General features: G+C 48.1%; 1 pseudogene; it reads left to right on the top strand.

Annotated features, from left to right (window-relative positions):
* Positions 1 to 9255: 9255 nt before the first annotated feature.
* LOC131916962 (large ribosomal subunit protein eL19-like) lies at positions 9256 to 9897 on the top strand (annotated as a pseudogene).
* The last annotated feature ends 10121 nt before the right edge of the window (positions 9898 to 20018 follow it).

The following is a 20018-nucleotide window of genomic DNA, read 5'->3' as shown; positions in this document are numbered from 1 at the left end:
CAACTTGAGCAGGAGTGTTCATTTGTACAAAGGATAATTTCATCTCGTGAGGTGACCACACAGGTTCATCTATAAAAGTTTAAATACGCATGTACCCGTGGAGTCACCAAGGAGGCAGGCAAAGTAAATCAGCCCCCAGCCCTCTGGTCTGGATTGTTCTTTGGAGTTTGGTTCTGGGATTGGAGATGAGGCTTCTTTACTACTGACTGCCGAGGCCCTTTCGAGATGGAAGCAGGAATCGTGGAGGGGAACTCCCTCAGCCTGCCTCTCCCCAGAAGCGGCCCTCTCCTTGGCTTGGCAGTTGAGTTCAATCTCTATTTTAATGAAATTCATTGAGCAGACCCCACCTCAGACATTGGGGGTCCCTGCTCCCTAAGACTTCTGATAGCCTAAGTCCTGGTAAACTCCCCCTCTTCCTTCTCCTTCAGGCCTCAGACTAGGGTCACTTTCTACAGTGACCTCGGGTTACAATAAAGCATTCTGTTAATGGATTCCATTTTCCCAACCTGACTGACTGAATTCTGACAGTACTGACCCAGCTGCTATGTGAAGAAAGTCCCAGGAAGCACAGTGCTCAATATTGTCGTTTGTCTGTAACCGTGTGTGTGTGTGTGTGTGTGTGTGTGTGTGTGTGTGTGTGTGTGGTCACATGCAAGGGATCGTGCATGCATATAGAGGCCAGAAGACAACCTCAGGACTTTTATTCGTCAAGGACTATCCTCCTCTTTTTATTTTAGAAAGGCTCTCTCCTTGATCTAGAATTCACCAAGTAGACTTAACCAGCCTGTGAGCATCTACCTGTCTCCCTAACATGGAGAGTATAAGCATTCACCACCACATTTGGCTGCTGCTTCTTCTTTTGCTTTTTAATGTGAGTTCTGGGGAATTGAACTCAGGTCCCCATACTTGCAAGACAAGCACTTTACCAATACCATCTCCCCATCCCCCATCAACACCATCCAAGGCTTCCCAGAATAAGCATCAGGGCTGGGCTTAGAAGGCACTCCGGCTGATATACGGTAGAGACACAGGGCTGAGCACGGGTTCTCCACACACATAGCAAGTTCTCAACCACTGGCAGGCACTGCAGTTTCAGATGCTTCTGTTCTTGTCATTACCTTCTTCTGTGAGTCAACATTGTCTGGTCTCACGTCCTAGCCTCATCAGACTGGCCTTCAACAATCAGACTCCTTCAGGCACCACGATAAGTAGTCATCATATTCACAGTGCAGGAACAATAGAGTGAAGACGCAACAGTGAGCAAGCTCCTTTTCCTAAGATGCTCACGACCTGGAAGAAGGTGGAGGGCTGCTGTTGGTAGGTCTGTTAGCTGTTCCCAAGGCTACATGAGTTCCACTAAGATACTCAGCAGGAGGCTGTACTTAGAGCAGCTGAGATTTGCTACCATGACAGGTGTAAATAATACTAGACCATGAAGAAAACAGTTCAGATCCACAAGCAGGAGTCCACCCACTCTCCCACCATGAGGGGATCCATGGACCTCTCTCCATGCACCATGCAAATTCTATTTCTACTCAGGGAAACTCATCAGAAACAAAGGTTTTCAATGGAGGGCTGGTCACCCAGGCAACCTCTGCCTAGCATGTACCAAAAGTCCAGACTCCCAGGAAGAAAGCAAATGTTGGACAAACAGCACATGGTCCCCTTCAGACTGATTATTGCGTCTTATCCTCTGGTCTCTTCTCAACCACAGGACAAGAAACAGCCCAGACTTTCCTATTACAGGACAACTTGACTCCCTCTGGGTCCTCAGCACATACCTGTCCAGGGGAAACCCTTCCTGAACCCCAAGAGTGAAGGATTCCTCCTTACAGGTACCCTGTCCTCTCCCCCCCATGCAACAGAAAACACAGAGTACCTGAAGTTACCTGGTAAACACCCCCAGAATAAATTTTGAATTTATGACAGCCAGCATTCACCAGGAAGTCACTGCACTCCAGGTACCCTGTTGTCTTTCTGGACACTCTCATCTGGTACAGGTGGGAAACCCCAAAACTCAGAAAGATGAATGATCTGGGTGGTACAGGTGGTCATGGGGCAGAGCCAGAAATGAAGCCAGAACTGGAGATCAGAAGATTCTCCATAGTGTGCTGTGGTCTGCATTAATGACAACCAAGTGAGGTAAGGGCAGCCAGGTCAGCCAGAGATAAGCAGGACACAGTCAAGCCCGGGTATAACAGGTAGCCACCTCCCCCTCAATGGACCCTGGTTCTGGTGACATTTGATGAATAGCCCAATGGCAGTTTTATAGAGGAGGCAAATGTGACAGGGACAGACAGGCAGCAAGGTGTGCTGGCAAAAGTCCCCCTCAACCTCCTTCTTGCTTTATTTCCACTGCCTTGCTGTCCAGGGAAGGCAAACCCTGAGGCAGTCCTTGGGAAATGATTGCCTTATCCACAGCTTTCCTGTCCCCAAATGGTCAGGAATGAGGAGGAGAGAGGACAACCCCATTACCTTGAGCATATGTTCTCCAGGCACAGAGACATGAAGGGGACAGCCATTCCTCACTCCAACAGATCCAAGTCACATGCTAACATCTGGAGCCACAGATGGACTTTGCCACGGCCCCCAGTGGGTCTCTGTTCCATCCATCCCTGGATATGTTAATATATTCTAAAGCCAAAGTGTAAAAGTGATTTACTCATTGAAAATCAAAGAGGAGAGTATCTGATCGTCCTATTATTGAGGAGAAAGAAGAAGAAAAAAAGAAACTTGACAATTGTTCTTGATAATAGGATGTACTTGACTTACATGTTCCCAGGGCTGATTATTGCAAATTGTGATTTCAGAAATGCTGCTAATCAGGGTAAATTGGGGGGCCACCCGAGGAGGAGAACAAAACTAGAGGGAACTCCAGCTGCTGGAGACTCTGCATGATGGGAAAGCAAGGAGAACTCTCACCCACAGTAGAGCAGGACTGGTCTCTAAGGACTCAGTGGCCCAGGTTCAACCTTTGGATTAGCAGAGAACCTGTTCTAGAAGAGAAAGCCAGAAACTACACCGTGGCCCTAACCAAAACCAAGGCCTGCTCTACTCTGACAGCCTTCCCTGAATCAGAACCAGAATTTGAGTCAAGCCACATCTGAGAAATGAGCTCCTGGTGTGGAGAAAGTAGCACCCCACTGTTTGGTGTGGGACCAAGGAAGAGAGGCCTCAGTTTGGCTTGCAGAAGGGCTAACTGAAGCTCTCGGCACTTCACTGTAGACTGGAAGATCTTCCCACAGGTATAGCCTCTTAGTCCCATTGTTGCCCTGTGTACAGGAATGTCCCATTCATAACTTCCTGTGTCTAGAGGGAATGGTGTTGGGCTAGCCACGTTTCAGAATGGAACTATAGAGTTACTGTATTTTTATTGTTGGGCATGTATGTGTGTCTGCACAAATTCATTCCATGTGAGTGTGAGTGCCCAAAGAAAGTGAAAGGAGGTGGATCCCCTGGAGTGGGAAATACAGGTGGTTGTGAGCTGCCCAATGTGAGTGCTGGGAACCGAACCTAGGTCCTCTGGAAGAGCAGCAACTGCTTGTAACTGCTGTGTTATCTCTCTAGCCCCTAAAAGGGGTCTTTGATGCCATGAAAACCTTTTACGGGCAGTAATGTGAGTTCAACCTTCCCAAAGAGGAGTAAGGGAACTTCCTACTCTCCCACCCAAACCCCTCATCTGGTCTTCATCTCAGCTCCCACCACCTTCTACTTGACACACTGAGGGCAAGAACTGTCTTGAATTAATACCTAAGAAAAATGCTGCCTCCACCTACGTATTACTCATTGGGTATATACTAGTCAGATTTCCATCACTGTAATGAAATGCCCGAGTCAATTAGCTTCTAAACAGAAAGGACTCACTTTGGCTCACAGTCTTGGAGGTCTAGTCGGTGTTTTGGGTAGACTCATTGCTTTAGGGCTCTCGTGGGTGTGTGGGCTATGGCCCAGAGTGTGGAGCAGAACTCACTGCTAACTCATGGCCAGAAAGCAAAAGAGAAAGAGAAAGGGGCTTAGGTCCCACAGTCTCCTTCAAGGACACACCCCCAATGACTTAAGTACGCCCCATTAGGCCCCTCCTCCTGAAGGTCCACAACCTGTCCCCTAAGTGCTACATGGGAGATAAGCCTTTGGCACATGGCCTCTAAGGACATCTGACATCTTGCTGAACACCAATGTCGTACATGAACATCCACGTATGTATGAAGCAAAGACTGAGAATAGGCTGCCACTCACTCACTCCATTCTAACAGGCGTGGGGGTGGTGATGGAGCACAGTCCAGTCAGAGCGCCACTTGTCCCTACACTGTACCTACCCATTCAATACATTTGGCCCAGTCAGGGAAAGTGGGCAGTCAGGTGACCTCCTGCCGAAACAGAAGGGAGGTATGAAGTCCAATTTGTGACCAGAAGTCTTGGCACTCAGGAGATTGTAGCCATAGCTTCCCTCTGCTGGTACCCTCCCTATATTGGAGCTGAGACCCACATGGGGACAAAAGCCCCGGGAAAAAACCACCAGGTCCCCATATAACAGAGTAAGGTCTGTGTAGAGTCAGCCCCAAGATTTTCTTTGGAAACCCCTTAGCCATCTTGATGAGGAACCCGAGTGGCTCATTCAAGTTGCTTAGAAGAAATATGTGTTCAGCCTGTGGGATCTGCACAAGTCTTTGTACATCACGAAGAAACAGAGAAAGAGATTTGACACCGTTCATGTCGTCTTAAGCAATTTCTCAGTGTGGTAGTTGAGCAGGGTTGGAAACACACAAAACAGCAGCCAACGTGTGAAAATCTCAACAACAGCTACAGGCGCAGGAAAACCCTAACGAGAAAAGATGAATGGTATGTTTGTTATTCAGGGAGGGTACCGGCGGACAGTTACATATGCCGTCCCCTAAATTAGAGCTATTTGTTCTCATAGAATTAATTGCAGAAATAAATAAAATTTATCTTCAATATTTGACATGTGATCCTAAAAATTAGAATTCATGAGCTCACGTTTTCAATAACTCACATATAAATATAGACAAACGGATGTTTTAATGCAAATTTAATATACAGTAGTTAAATTAATGATTTTTCTCTGTTCGTTTTTAATTGGGAAAAAAACCCTCACTGCCACACCATATAAATCAAACTAGTCCAGCATGTCGGCGTGAGAGAGAAGTCTGCACGTCCGCGGCCACGTGTCAAGATCCGATTTGTTCAAAATAAATGGCTCCTGTTCCCAGTTCCATATACAGCATCATGTTAACGCATATTCATAACCGGCCATTTCTTTTACCATTTTTTTTCTCTTTTGAGTTTAATATTTTCGGTGTTAAAAAATAATTACTGAGGTCATCTGTTCCCAAGGGCCATGCAGGCCAAGAATGCTGTGTACACTGATAGTAAAGGTGTGGCCGGGCCTGAAGACAGGGCTTCGTGAGTAAACGCATTTGCCACACAAATCTGAGGACCTGAGTTAGAATCCCCAGAACCCACATAAAACTGGACGTGGGTAGGAACATGTTTAATCCAAGCAGCTAGTCTGGTGTAGACAGTGGAAAAACAGCAGAGACCCCGCCTCAAACAAGGTGGGCGGTAATGACGGACAAGTGAGGTTGCGCCCCCCCCCCCCCCCCGCCCACGCACACAGATTGAATGAAGTTGTCTCCCACTGTCCTGAGGTTTACTGTTCAGGACTGGATATGGGTTGCAGGGTTTTGTATGGAGCCCCGCTACGCAAAAGCGGGCCAGGTGGTGCGGGCACCAGAGGTGGTAGAGGACAGGACCCAGGACACGCACATCTGCTAATTGCTCCTACATTGAGCTCATCTCGCCTCATCCGTGGTGATTGCCTCTTGATTTCATGCTAGATGGCTATACTGCTACCGAGAGCCTCTTGGTGAGTTTGTGGACCGTACCAAAAAGGCATTTTTATCACCGGTTTAATGCCCCATGGCTGACAGGGAACAGGCGAGAGAGAGGAGTGATGCTGGCACTCGGGCATTAAAGGGATCATTAAGCGTCGCGTTGGGGAGAGGGCTTGTTTTCAGTTACATGGCTAGCGCAGGCCTGAAGTGATGCGTAAGCAAAAGATAACCGGGGGGGGGGGGGGTACACGACACACGGGACACTCACCTTGCCTTGCCAGCTGCAGCCCCGTGCCCCCATTACCTTGTCCTCCCACCGCTCTGCCAGGTCAATTCAGGGCAGGCACAGAGGGGCATTTGCCCTTAACTCCCCTCCTGCCTGTGCCCCCTGGGCAAAGGATGCAGCTTGTCTCCCTTCCCCAACCTGTTGCTTCTCAGCCAAGCTGAGCATCCCAGAGAGGCAGCCACTACTCCTGACTCTGTCTCAGCCAGACTACTCACGCAACAGAGATTTTACAAATTCTCCCCTCCCACTACCCACGGGGGTCCCCGTGTTGTGCCAGGCAGAGAGGTATACACAGGTTCTCTGTCAAACCTGAGCCCGCCTTTTCTCTCAGCTTCCAGTGTCTAGGGACTCATCACCCAGAGGCAGAGTCTGTGGAACGTAGGCATTCGATAACAGGACTAGAAGAGTTTCAAGGAACAGGAAATCAGCTTGGTGGTAGAGTAACTGATGCGTGGATATCACACAGGGGATGGCAGTCTGGAGGGACAGCTTTACATAAGAAAAAAAGAAAGCAGGCGTAAGTATGGGCTGCATAATTTACAGATGACCCAGGGCAGCTGTAAATAACGAAAATCCTGAAATTATTATTCATTGTCTTATCAGTCAACCTGCTCCTTCCCAAAGAGAAGCTCCAGGGATGGAGCTATATCTGTGACAAGATTTAAATGGCAGCCACGTCGCTGGAGTCTACAGTCAGGGGGCCTGCTCCGAAGAACCTATGAATTGTGTCCTAACAAATAGTTGGGAGCATTCAACTCCAGACCATGTGAAGAGGACCCATTCAAACCCTGGTGGCATCAAAAATACGCAGTCCTAATTGTCAAGATCAGTGACTCTTCAGGTGTCTGTGTGTGTGTGTGTGTGTGTGTGCACACTCATGGGGGTATTTGTATGTGTATATGTGGGTGTTGGGGTGCATGCAGGTGGTGTTTGGGTATATACAGGTGGTGTTTGGGTATATACAGGTGGTGTTTGGGTATATACAGGTGGTATTGGGGTGTATACAGGTGGTGCTTGGGTATATACAAGGTGGTGTTTGGGTATATACAGGTGGTGTTTGGGTGTATGTAGGTGGTGTTTGGGTGTATAAGGGGTGGTATTTGGGTATATACAGGTGGTGTTTGGGTGTATGCAGGTGGTGTTTGGGTGTGTACAGGTGGTGTTTGGGTGTATACAGGTGGTGTTTGGGTGTGTACAGGTGGTGTTTGGGCATGTACAGGTGGTGTTTGGGTATATACAGGTGGTGTTTGGGTGTATACAGGTGGTGTTTGGGTGTATACAAGTGGTGTTTGGGTGTATACAGGTGGTATTGGGGTGTATACAGGTGGTATTGGGGTGTATACAGGTGGTGTTTGGGTGTATACAAGTGGTGTTTGGGTATATACAGGTGGTATTGGGGTGTATACAGGTGGTGCTTGGGTATATATAGGTGGTATTGGGGTATATACACATGGTGTTTGGATGATGCAGGTGTGTATACACCTGTGGGTGTGGGCGTATGTGTGAAGATCAGCCCTGGGTATCATTCTTCAGCTGTCCTCCATCATATTGGCTTTTTTTTCCGTTTTCTATTGTCATATATGTCTCTGCATATGTATGCTTTGCATATGTGTGAACATACATGTAGAGGCCTAAACCTGATGCCGGTATTCCTCAATTGTTCTCTCCCACCTTATTCATTGAGGCAGGGTCTCTCCATCAAACCCAAAGCTGGCTAGTTTGGCTGGCTTCACTAGCCACCTTGCTCTGGGGGCCCTCTGTTTCTACATTCTGATTTTAAGACCATAAACCCTTTCACTTTCCCCTTCAATTCCAAGTCCACATTTTTTGCATATGGTACCTCAGATGGACAGGACAATAAACACAGAAGTAAAGTCCTGGGTTGGCTGAACTGGGAAGGGAATAAAGAAATGGTTTCAAGAGAATATATCTGTCCACACAGCGATGGCCGCTGAAGGCCTGGCACACTGTGTCTATGGAGAGAAAAAATAAACACAAGTTTGAAGCCAAGGGCAGTCACGTGTCCTTGGAAACAGTGAAACACCCTGTATACATAGAGCTGGCTATTCCGTGTAGCTTTGAGGACTGGGTGCTGATGCAGGCCCTGCCCAGGATGGGGCTGTCCCCTTTCTGCTACCCACAGGCCACTTGGTGGAATTCTCCAGGGCTTATCACATGGGTCACAGTCATAATGCAGTCTGAGAACACTAGAAGTAGATGGGTCTTAGCCAGATGCAGAGCACCCGGGTCCCCTGGGCACAGATGCCTATGTACCCAGCCTGCATCATTCTTGCCAGCAATTGCCTTCCAAACACCCGTCCTTGTTGTGATCCAGCAACGTCCCTGAGGTTTATCAGCTCTGACATACTCCTGACTCATTTGTTTTTTCTGTTCTCCCCACAATCACTTCTAGAGGGGCATAATTTCCCCAGCAAATGGTGCGGTTGTCAGAGTCCCCTGATTAAGAGGTCTGCAATCATTACAGCAGAATAACGTCTGCACTGCGGCTGTGGACGAATGGTGCCCAGGACTGGGCAGGAGATCCCAGTTTTCTGACGCCAAAAGAAAGCCACCGTTAGGGGGTTCCTATATGCTTTCTGTGGCAAAGCAAGCGGCCTCTTGTCCAGGCCAGCCTGGGGACACCTTAAATGCCAACAGCGACAGTGACAACTACAGCCAGGCTCTGCCTCTTAAAGAGGTGTTTTCTATCTCTTTCCAGCACCTCATCTATAAAGCAGGGCTAAGAGAACAGCCTACCTGACCGAGAGGAGGTGATAGGATTAAGTGAGGTAATATTATAGAAATTCCGAAGTGGTGTCTGGTGCACGCTAAGTGCTTTTAAGCACTGGCACAAGCAAATGGGCTTCATTTGTTTCAGCATCAGAGCTGACCGTGAATACTGGATCCCAATAACATGACTCAGGAGTCTGATATGCATGGCCACATGCATGTAGAAGGTGACACCCACTCATGCTCCCTCCACAGGGCCACAGGAGACTGGCAACAGAAGCATTGTTGCCCCCATTTCACACTCAGAAAGACTAAGATCAGAGGGATAAAGGAGACGACTTCTTCAAAATTTCAAGCTGCTTTCTTTTCGCGGCTGCATCCACAGCTATGAGTATGCTCAGTCTTCAGAAGAGGCTTTCCTCTAGCGTCCACTACCATGGTAAAAAGAAGATCTGGTTGGACCCCAATGAGACCAATGAAATCTGCAATGCCAACTTCCGTCAGCAGATCCAGAAGCTGACCAAAGATGGGCTGATCATCCAGAAGCCTGTGACTGTCCATTCCAGGGCTCGGTGCTGGAAAAACACCTTGGCTCAATGGAAGAGGAGGCATATGGACATATGGAAGTGGAAGAGTACTGCCAATGCTCGCATGCCTGAGCACATGACCTGGATGAGAAGGATGCAAATCCTGTGCTGGCTTCTCAGAAGATGAATCTAAGACAGCCCGCCGTCTGTATCCTAGCCTGGACCTGAAGGTCAAAGGGAATGCATTAAAAGCAAGCAGATTCTCACAGAGCATATCCACAAGCCGAAGCCAAACAAGACCCACGAGAAGCTCCTGGCTGACCAGGCTGAGGCACACAGGTCTAAGACTGAGGAAGTTCAAAAGCGCCAGGAGGAGCGCCTCCAGGCCAAGGAGGAGGAGATCATCAAGACTCTGTCCAAGGAGGAAGACATCAAGAAATACGGCCTCCTTCACATCTGTACACAGTGGTTTGGCTGTGGCCTCCCGTGGATCAGTCATTAAAGTAAAACAAGCCTAAAAACAAAAAGAATTACAAGATACTGTGTTCCAAATGTCAAATGACCCCCAAATGCTCATATTTGAACACTTGGTCCTCATCTGGTGGCATTGTTTGGCAAGGTGGTGGAACCTTTAGGAGGTGGAGCCTCATCAGAAGTTGGGGGAAGCAGAGGCTTGAAGCTTTATGACTGGGCTCTACTTCCTGTCTACTCCTTACTTCTTGCCCACCATACCTTCCCCACATTATCACATCTTCCCCACCATGATAGATTATGTCCTCTCTGAACTGTGAGCCAGAATAAACCCTTTCTCCCCTAAGTGGCTTTTGTCAGGGGTAGTCTATTATAGCACTAGAAAATGAAGAAAGACCCAAGGACAGAACGAAACCAAGGTCTCTCATCCCATTTGTTATCTCTATTGATGTCTATGGTCATATCCACACAGCAGAACTTCAGATGTAGGCAGTCCTCTCTCTGGCTTCAGGCCGCCATAGAAACAGTGGAGTGGCTGACTTCTATGGAAGCTGTCAGGCATGGAAGGCGGGCGGGAAGATGAGCCTCAGAGAACGAGGAAGTAAGGCGGCCATGGCCACTGAAGGCCTCGGGGGCAGCTGTCCAAGTACCCACAGAACATGCAGCAGCCTGACATAAGCGATGGTACCACAGGCTGGGAGCTACAAGGGGACAGAGCCTGTGCTCGGGGCCACAGCAGGGGAACTGGGACTGAGGAAGCCGCTACAACCATGTGTCACTCTCTTACAGTCGGCTGAGCTATACGCTGGAGTGAGGGGCACCAGTTGTGTAGGTGAACGTATGCAACGGGAAGGGCCAGACCGGGGTAAGGGCTGTGGTCATCTGCTTCCCTTGCTGTGAAGCCGTTGAAGGGAGGAAGGTTTCACTGGGGCTCATGTTTTGAAGGATTTGGTCCATCACAGCGATGTAACCGGTTGCAGCCGCCATTGGGAAGCAGAGAGATGAATGTTCACATTCAGCCAGCTTCTGCCTTTTCACTCAGGGTGGGCCCTTTCCGCATCAGTCAAACGTATCAAGAGACGCCCTCAAAGATGTGCCCAGAGGCAGGTTCCCTGGGTGATTCTAAGTCCAGTCAAGATGCCATCATAGGGAGAGCTCAGAGGCTGGGACACAAAGTCTGAGCCTGCAGACAGAGGCCAGCCATCTAGATAGCAGCTCAAGAAGCACTGACTGGCGACATCGTTTCTGCCAGGTCCACCCTGCGGTGTCATGATAAAGCTGTGGCTAGAGCTAAGTCTGTCCCTTAGAGTTTACACTTCATCAGCAAGAGGTGATGACCCCTTCTAGCAGGGTAGGAGGTCACCAGACAGAGAAGAGCACACAACAGGTACATATGCAAGGGATGAGGGGGTCCAGAAGGGAGGTTTACATGTTTAGAAAGTCTTTCAGCCCTCTATGCACTGAGGAATATACCAAACAACACATTCAAATGCTTTCTTTTGTGTGCATAGGTATATGTGCACACACAGTGCAGGTGTATGTGTGTCTGTGTGTGTGTGCACATGCATCCATGCACACATATAAATATACATGCATATGAAAGCCAAAGATCAACGTTGGGTGTCTTTCTTCAGAAGTTGTCCATCTTGCTTTTTGAGACTTGGTCTCACACTGGGACCTGGGCTTCAACAATTAGGCTAGGCTCGCTGTCCACTGAGACCTCAGGACCTGCCAGTCTTTGCCTTCCCAGCATTTAACTACCAAGTTCATACCACCAAGCCTGAGTGTTTACATGGGGATCAAACTCTGGACCTCACGACTGCATGCAGCACTTTATCCACAGAGCCATCTCCCCAGGCCCGCACACTCAAATATTTTCAAGTGTTCAAAAACCTTCAGGTATCTTGTTTACATGCCTTTTCTGTTCTCCAACTGTATACATTCAACTCTCAAAATTAAAAATAGTAAGTGAGGATCTAGATGTAGTTTCTGAGAACACAGATCCAAAATAACTGTAGCCCCAGTTAAGAGAAATAGGAACACCTTGCATGGCAATGTGGGCATTATCTGTCCAGGCTGGAATGGCAGCTGTATGGGGTCAGGGTCCAGACTCTTGAATGTCCCACCCTCGCAATGGCCTCAGATGTCCCACCACCACTTCCAGATGAAAATGGAAGGGAAAGAGGGAAAGAGAAGGCATGGCAACTCAGAGAACAGCCTAGAAGAGCTCCCATTGCTGTCCTTGGCTCCCATTGGCTAAAACTCAAGAACTGGCCGGATCTGGCTCTGAAGGAGGTTAGAGAATGGAGCAGTGTGCCCTGATAAACACTGATGGCTCTCAAGAAGAGAATGGCTCTTGGGGACAATCAGTTCTCTTTAACAACAAAGGGTTTTGTTCTTTGTCATTGACTTAAAATGCTTTAAGACTTAGCTGGAAGCAGCCATCATTCTCTGCCTGTCTCTTCCTCGTGCTTCTGGAGACAGAGGAGAGGCTGTAGGCAGAACTCACACAAAAGCCAGATGCCTGAATTAACCTTCAAGGGGGATAAATAGGTCTCTTATGGGACTCCTTTTTTCTAAGTACAATTACTCTGACTTCCTGGGTAAACACGTGACTGATGGGGACTGGTACAGGGCCCAGGGCTTAAATCTGAGCCGAGTTGCTGGCTTTCCTTCACTTTCTATTTGTCCCCAGATAAGGCCTATGATGTCACAACTTTAGCCCCAAGCTAGAGGGGTAGAGGTCCTGAATTCGACAGCCTCTCACATAGCTTTATCTTTTTGGCTCCTGGAGATGGGTAGCAGCCACTCACTTTCCTGTTGCTGTGATAAAACACTCTAACAAAACCAACGTAAGGAAGAAAGGTTGTTGTTGGTTTGTTTCGTTCATTTGTATGTTTGTCTGTTTTGCTCACCTTTAGTGGCAGGGAAGTTGACGTAGAAGGAGCTTGAAGCAGCTTGTTACATTACGCCCGCAGTGAGAAGAATGAGCAATGAATGGATGCTGCTGCCCAGCTCACGTTCTCCACCTTGTACAGGACTCCTGCCTAGGGAATGGTCCCACCCACAAGTAAGGTGGGGTTTCCCACTTCAGTTAACATCAAGTCCGTCTGCCACAGGTATGCCCAGTGGTACATCTCTCGGGGACTCTAGATTCTGTCAAGTTGGCATCACAAGAGCCCTGGCCAGAGGTAGCATCTCTGAGAGTATTGATGTCCTCACTCAGCATCATGACCACCTGCTTACCATCTGCCCTGCACATGTATCTTAGGACTTCCCTCTGCTATCCACCCAACCTCCCAGTCTGCTGCCTTGTTCTCCTCATGGTGGCCCCTCCCTGTTAGCTAACCACTCCCCCATCCCATGTCTCTAATTGGCCCTTGACTCCTCTACTAAAGTACTTCTTCAGAGTCCATCCTGGGCCACCCCCTCCCTTATGAAAACATGCCCCAGGAGTGTCATCCCTCTGAGGCAGGAAGTCCTCAGCCATAGCAAACTAACTCCTAAACTCCACAGTCATTAACTCTGTTCATAACGTGATACTTGAGAGAAACCAGTGGAGCAGCAGTTCCTATTGTCAATCTTTGCAGTAATCCTGCATCTTCAGGTGACAGTCTCAGTGAATCAGACACAGCTATGGGTGTGTGTGAGTGCCATCATTCATTCCGTCTACCAGGAGCATGTGCTGTGCTGGGCATCCAGGTGGGAAGATGTTCTACATTAACTCAGCCACTCTGGGGGCCTCTCGATAAAGGGAAAACTTCGCTTGAGAACCCAACATCCTATTTTACATACTCTAGCTTACTACTCCTTCTTCCCCAGGTTCAGCCCACAACTGTGGCAGACAATGGTTTCATTATTCTCACCACCAGTAAAACTCCCCCCTGGTCCCCTCCTCCAAGTTATCTTCCCTCCCAAGAACACACCCATCTCCATCCTCTTACACAAAAGGACCCCTTCTCTCATCCATCTTCACTTCCATCTTAACATCAGATAAAGATCTAATCAGGGTATGATCTGATTAGACCCATAGCCTGATTGGACAAAGATCTAATTCTTCTCCAAGAAGCCCTGCTGGCTTCCCAGTCATTCCCGAATCCTGTCATAAGCTCAAGAAGAACCTCACCGCTAGCACAAGGACAGAACCAGATTTGAATCAGACTGCGCTTGCTGGGTTTGTTCCTGAAGCAAGATGCCTCTCTCCTTACATAGAGCCCTGTGGCTTATGTCACCTGCACTATGCATGTGCCTCACATAAGACATCAAGAAATACCTGATGGTTGATTATAGTTATTGACAACTTGCAAGTTGATTGCAGTGATCAGAGAAAGAATAAATCAGTTTCAATTCCTGTCTGTGCATTACAGCTGGCCCCATGGAGGGACTCTCAAGCATCTGGGCAGATGATAAATTCTGATGGCAATCCAGCTGTTTCCAAATATAAAGACTCATGGCAAACACTAGTGGTGTGAACTGAATTCTTGACTTTTCATATGAATATTTTAACACCATGTATGCACCACTTAAAATCTCTTCTGGAACCCTTTGCCCGGAGAGATGGTGATTGGCACTCCTCTTCTCCGGCGATTTCCAAATTCAAAACTTTCTATATCTTCTAACCGTTTTCCTCTGCGCCCCGCGTGCTGCACCACTGACATGGGTGAGTAGGGAAAAACAAGCCCACCTTTGCTGCCCTGTTTCCTCCACCTCAGCAGGCACATTCTGGCACTTGTGGCATCTCCCAGAAAGAGGGGCTGAGGGTTCATTGGGTAAACCACTTACTAACCATGATAGTTAGTTTCATCCACTAGTCAGCCTGCAGAATCACCTGGGAGATGGGTTGCTAGGCATTCCTGTGGAGATCATCTTAACTATGTCAACTGATAAGTAAAGACCCAGCTTAAAGGTGGGTAGACCCATACCCTGAGCAGGGGCTCCTGGGCTGTGTAAAACAGAGAAAGCAAGCTGAGCGGCAGCCAGCACCCATCATCGCTCCTGCTTCTTGACTACCGATGCCACGTCAGCAGGTGTCCCAAGCTCCTGCCTCTGTGACGTCTTTGTCACAGTGGAATAAGCCCGTTGTCCCTTTAGCCTCTCACATCTGTTTATCCCAACATCTGGAAAAGAAACTAAGACACTACAGAAGTTCTAGGACTTGAGTCTGGATTTCCGGAACTCACATAAAGACAGTAGCACGCATCTGTAATCCCCGCACTTCTGCAAAGAGATCGGAGACAGAGATGGGAGAATCCCCAGGAGCTCACTGGCCGACTAGTCTAACCTAAGCAGGAGTGGACAAAAGAACCTGCTTTAAAGGAGATGGAAGGTGAGGACTGATACCTAAGGCTGCCCTCTGACCCCCACATGTATACCATGTCAGGTGCATGCCTGAACACACACACACACACACACACACACACACACACACATACATACACACACACACACACACACACACACACACACACACACACACACACACACCATGAAGGGGGAAAGAGAGAAAGAATGAGAGAATCTGAGAAGATTCTGGGGACCAGGGTGACTCCCAAGCCCAGTCACACCTACCCTGTGCTTTGTGTCCAAGGCCATTGAATTGGGCCTTCCCCTTAACCACACTGGATTTCACAATTTGTCTGGGGAAAAAAATCAATTTGGAAAGGCATTTGGGGGGAAAAGCAAATAAAATTTTGTTACTGAATTTTATTTAGAGAAAAAAATGTAGTACTTTCCATAAAAATGCAATTTGATTATATTGCAATTTCATTTCTAATCTGTATTTCCTATGCCAAAACATTCTTTAATGGATCCGAAGTACATAACTGCCAACTGCAGAGTCTGTGGCAGCCTCCAGAAGCAAGATGGCTCTAATGTCTTCTCCCACAGCTCTGTGCCACTGGCAAGGCCCCGTCAGACTCTGGAGAGACTGTCCTATCAGCATGTCATCTGTAGTTCTCAGCCCAGTACCCAGAGCTTAGAACCTGGGGCGTCGGCCTTTTGAGTCATCTCCTTGCTCAGTTCTTCACTGTTCCAAGAAGGAATCGAGGCTGAGCCCCTGCTGAATGCCTCTTCGGTGTGCCCAGGCACCTGCTCACAGCCAACCCTGTAAGGTTAGACTCCCTCAATGGAGGGAAGGCTGTCTATCCCCCAGACTGACAAGCAGAGAAAGTGTGTGGTACAGGAGCCACTCTGTAATTAATATCCACACCAGCGGGAGGCCACAGCCTGTGCACAGCTAAGGGTAGGTGGGGACAATCCCTGGAAGAAACCATTCCAAAGTGCAGGACAGCACCCCAGTGAGAAGAGACAGGGTGAGCTGCTCCAACTGTGGCTTCACTCACACACACTCTTACTTTTTCTAATGTGGAGAGAATGTGGAAACCAGAGAACAACTTCAGGCATCATCCTCAGTACTGCCATCTCCTTTAAGATGGGCTCTCTCAAGGATCCTCTTCTCTCTGCTTCCCTAGGGCTGGGATTACAAGTATGTGCCACCACACCTAACATGTTCATGTAGATGCTGGGAATTGAACTCGGGTCTTTATGCTTGTAAGGCAAGCACCTTACCAGCTGAGCCACCCCACCACACACCCCAGCCCCTTCACTCTCTTTTGCTGAAAAATGTTCCCTGGGCCAGGCAGTGTATAAATACAAATGCCATGCTTCACCGTGAATAAAGCAGGTATGTGTTTGTTCCCATGAAAACGGCAGATTGACGGGGGTAAACATAAGACAGACACGTGACGGTGGCATCACAGAGGAGAGCAAGCAGCTGGGAAATGGTGTGCACAGAGCTGGGGGAGGCCTCCCTGGGAGATGAGAATGGAAGGTGAGAAAATGTTTGAAGATGGATGATCGAGCAGGAACCTGTTGGAGCGAGAAGAATGTTCCAGAAAGAATAAATGCCAAGGGTGAGGGCTCTACAGAGAATGTAAACAGGGTGCATCCACAACATTATCAGAAATTGGGTGTCCAGAATGTGAGTCCCTGGCACTCAGGGAACTTTGAGACTGGCAGACCCTGAGCAGGAGTTCCTTTCTCTTTCAGTAGGAAACACTGGAGAGCTTGGCCAGACTCCTCCTCCTGCATGCTGCTCCCTTAGCCTATCCCATGCCCTTTATTTGATGGTACCTTACTCATCTTTGATGAAGCTGCTCAAATGTCAGGTCCTTGGGAGACCTCCCATCAGCCCTACTGCCACCCACACTCACTGTCCTGAGCAGGCCACATCAAAGATACTATGATGTGCTACTTAGTTAATGAGATTACTGTCCATAGGTCTCACACCCTTACATGGGGAGCTCTACGACATAGCAGATCTATGACCAGGGCCCAGCATTTAGTAGGTGCTCAAGAAATTGAATAAACACACATTCAAGATGGTTAGATGACATTCTGGCAGGCATGGAGGACTTCTATGGTAAGAAGATTCTCCCACTCCTCACCCACTTTCCTAGGTGAAGAGGGCCTGGGTGGGGTCATTGTCTTTCTTTGAAGGAAAGATCTAGAATCACTGAAAAGCATCCATCTAGCATAGTTCAAGCTGTCCACTAACTTTCATCAGAAATTTTAAAATGGGGAAAACTTTCAAAGATAGACCATTCTACAGCTTTTAAAAACATGTACTACCATAATTAGAGGATTAGGGAGTCTTTTATGTGAACAGAACCATAATCATCATACTTTATTACAAGGAATTATATACAAATTACACAATTATAAAAAATTTGTTGCTTCCTCCAAAATTACAACACCCTACGCACCTTCTGAGGAAAATTGCATCTCTGTTTCCACCCAGAGGGTGAAAAGGAAGTCTGAACTGATGGTCTGAGGAAAATCAGTTAGTTGGTGTTAGTAATGGCAGTTTGCTGACATAGGGACCCACTGGGTTGTCTCAGCTCTGTCCTTCCAAGGGTCCTGGCTGCCTTCTTGATGTGGCTAACTGCTTCTTGTGCCTGGCCTATGAGCCCCAGCCAGAATCCGTGGGGAGGCCAGAAAACTCCACCATCCAAATACAAATTCTTCCTTCCATCTTCAGCCAAGCCATGGAAAGAATTCATGGATGAAACCTATGCCTAAGATGAGGTATCTGGGAGAGGAGACCAGTGACCAGCCCTCCACAGGGTGACACCGGTGTCCCACTGTCCCTGCAGACCCAGAGCAGCCCAACTCTGAGTACCTACTAAGCTCTTGGCATAGATGAGCTAGAGGCCCCACTGCTCTCCCCTGTAGCCCCAATGCCACAGGACTCTGCTGTGGGATGTTCTGTATGGCAAATGTGTTGCTAATTAGTCAATAAATAAAACACTGATTGGCCATTGGCTAGGTAGGAAGTGTAGGCGGGACAAGGAGGAGAATAAAGCTGGGAAGTGGAAGGCTGAGTCAGAGAGACACTGCCAGCCGCCACGATGACAAACAGCATGTGAAGATGCCGGTAAGCCACGAGCCATGTGGCAAGGTATAGATTAAGGGATATGGATTAATTTAAGCTGTAAGAACAGTTAGCAAGAAGCCTGCCACGGCCATACAGTTTGTAACCAATATAAGTCTCTGTGTTTACTTGGTTGGGTCTGAGCAGCTGTGGGACTGGCAGTTGAGAGAGATTTGTCCTGAGTGTGGGCCAGGCAGGAAAACTATAGCTACAGGACTCCCCAGTCTTCTCTGAGTTAAGGACAGTCAACCTACTGCCTTAGTCTCATTTTTGTCGCTATGGTAAGATACCCTGACGAAAGCAACTCAAAGGAGAGAGTTTGCTTTGGCTCACAGTTTCAGAGGGAATGTAGCTCATCATGGCAGACAGCAGGAACATGAGGCTAGCCTATCACACCGCATCAGCAGTCAGGAAGCACAGAGCAAAGAGGATGTAGTGCCTGGCTATCAGACCCCTGTACCAGCTTTTTAAAAATCAATTTGACACAAGCTAGGGTCATCTGAGAGGAGCGACTCTCAGTTGAGAAAATGCCATCATCAGATTGGCCTGTAGGCAAGCTTGTGGGGCGTTTTCTTGATTGACAGTTGATGTGGGGAAGGCTCAGCCCACTGTAGGTGGTACTATCCCTTTGCAAGTGGTCCTAGGGTATATCTGAAAGCAAACTGAGCAAGTCATGGAGAGCAAGCCAGTAAGCAGCATTCCTCCACAGTCCGGCTTTAGCACATGCCTTGAGTTCCTGCTCTGACTTTCCTCAGTGATGAAGTATGACCTGGAGACTATGAGATGAAATAAACCCTTTCTTTCCCTCCTTGCTTTAGGTGATGGTCTTTGTTGCAGCCATAGAAACCTCAGACAACCTCAAAGCCTGTCCCCAGAGAATCACTCCCTCCAGCAAGGCTCCCACCTCATAAGGTTCTACAAACCTTTCCAAACAGAGTCACCAGGTAGGGGCCAAGCATCCAAACACATGAGACTAGAGGGAGCGTTTCACACTAAAGCCACGACACCCACAAAATACAATCACACAAGTATTCTTGTGCTGTGGGATAATGCTCTTGTACGCTGTAAAGATCTGTCACTCGAACTGGTTTAATAAAATACTGATTGGCCAGTAGCCAGGCAGGAACTATAGGTGGGGTGAGCAGACCAGGAGAATTCTGGGAAGAGGAAAGGCAGAGATGGAGTCACCAGCCAGCCACAGAGAAAGCACGATGAGAACACCGAACTGAGAAAAGGTACCAAGCCACGTGACTAAACATAGATAAGAATTCTGGGTTCATTTAAGCATAAGAGCTAGTTAGTAATAAGCTTGGCCATTTATAAATAATATTAAGCCTCCAAGTCAATTATTTGGGAAGTGGCTGCTGGGGATTTAGGAATGGGCAGGAGAGAGAGAAACTTCCGCCTACAATTCTGTGCCTTGCACTCCTATAGTTTCTGGGGACACCATGAGAAGTAAAAAGAGGCATGGGTAGTGAGTTTTCAATTACTGTGACAAAATACCTGAGTCAGTGCAGAAACGAGGACCACAGCCTGCTGTCCAAGCCTTTCAAACACAGACCTTCAGAGGTATTCCAGACTTGGGCTGTAGCCCACGGTTCCTATCTTCTGAGGGTTTACAGTCTAACATCCACGTGCCGTGCAGATCTCTGTGAGAGACAGGCTCCCAGTGCCTTCCCTGTGTTCCTCCTCCCTGGCTCCCTTCCAGCACCTGTGACTCT

This window comes from Peromyscus eremicus, chromosome 8a (assembly GCF_949786415.1).
Source record: "Peromyscus eremicus chromosome 8a, PerEre_H2_v1, whole genome shotgun sequence".
NCBI classification, from domain to species: Eukaryota; Metazoa; Chordata; class Mammalia; order Rodentia; family Cricetidae; genus Peromyscus; species Peromyscus eremicus.
This window is presented reverse-complemented; position numbering and strand designations above follow the sequence as displayed.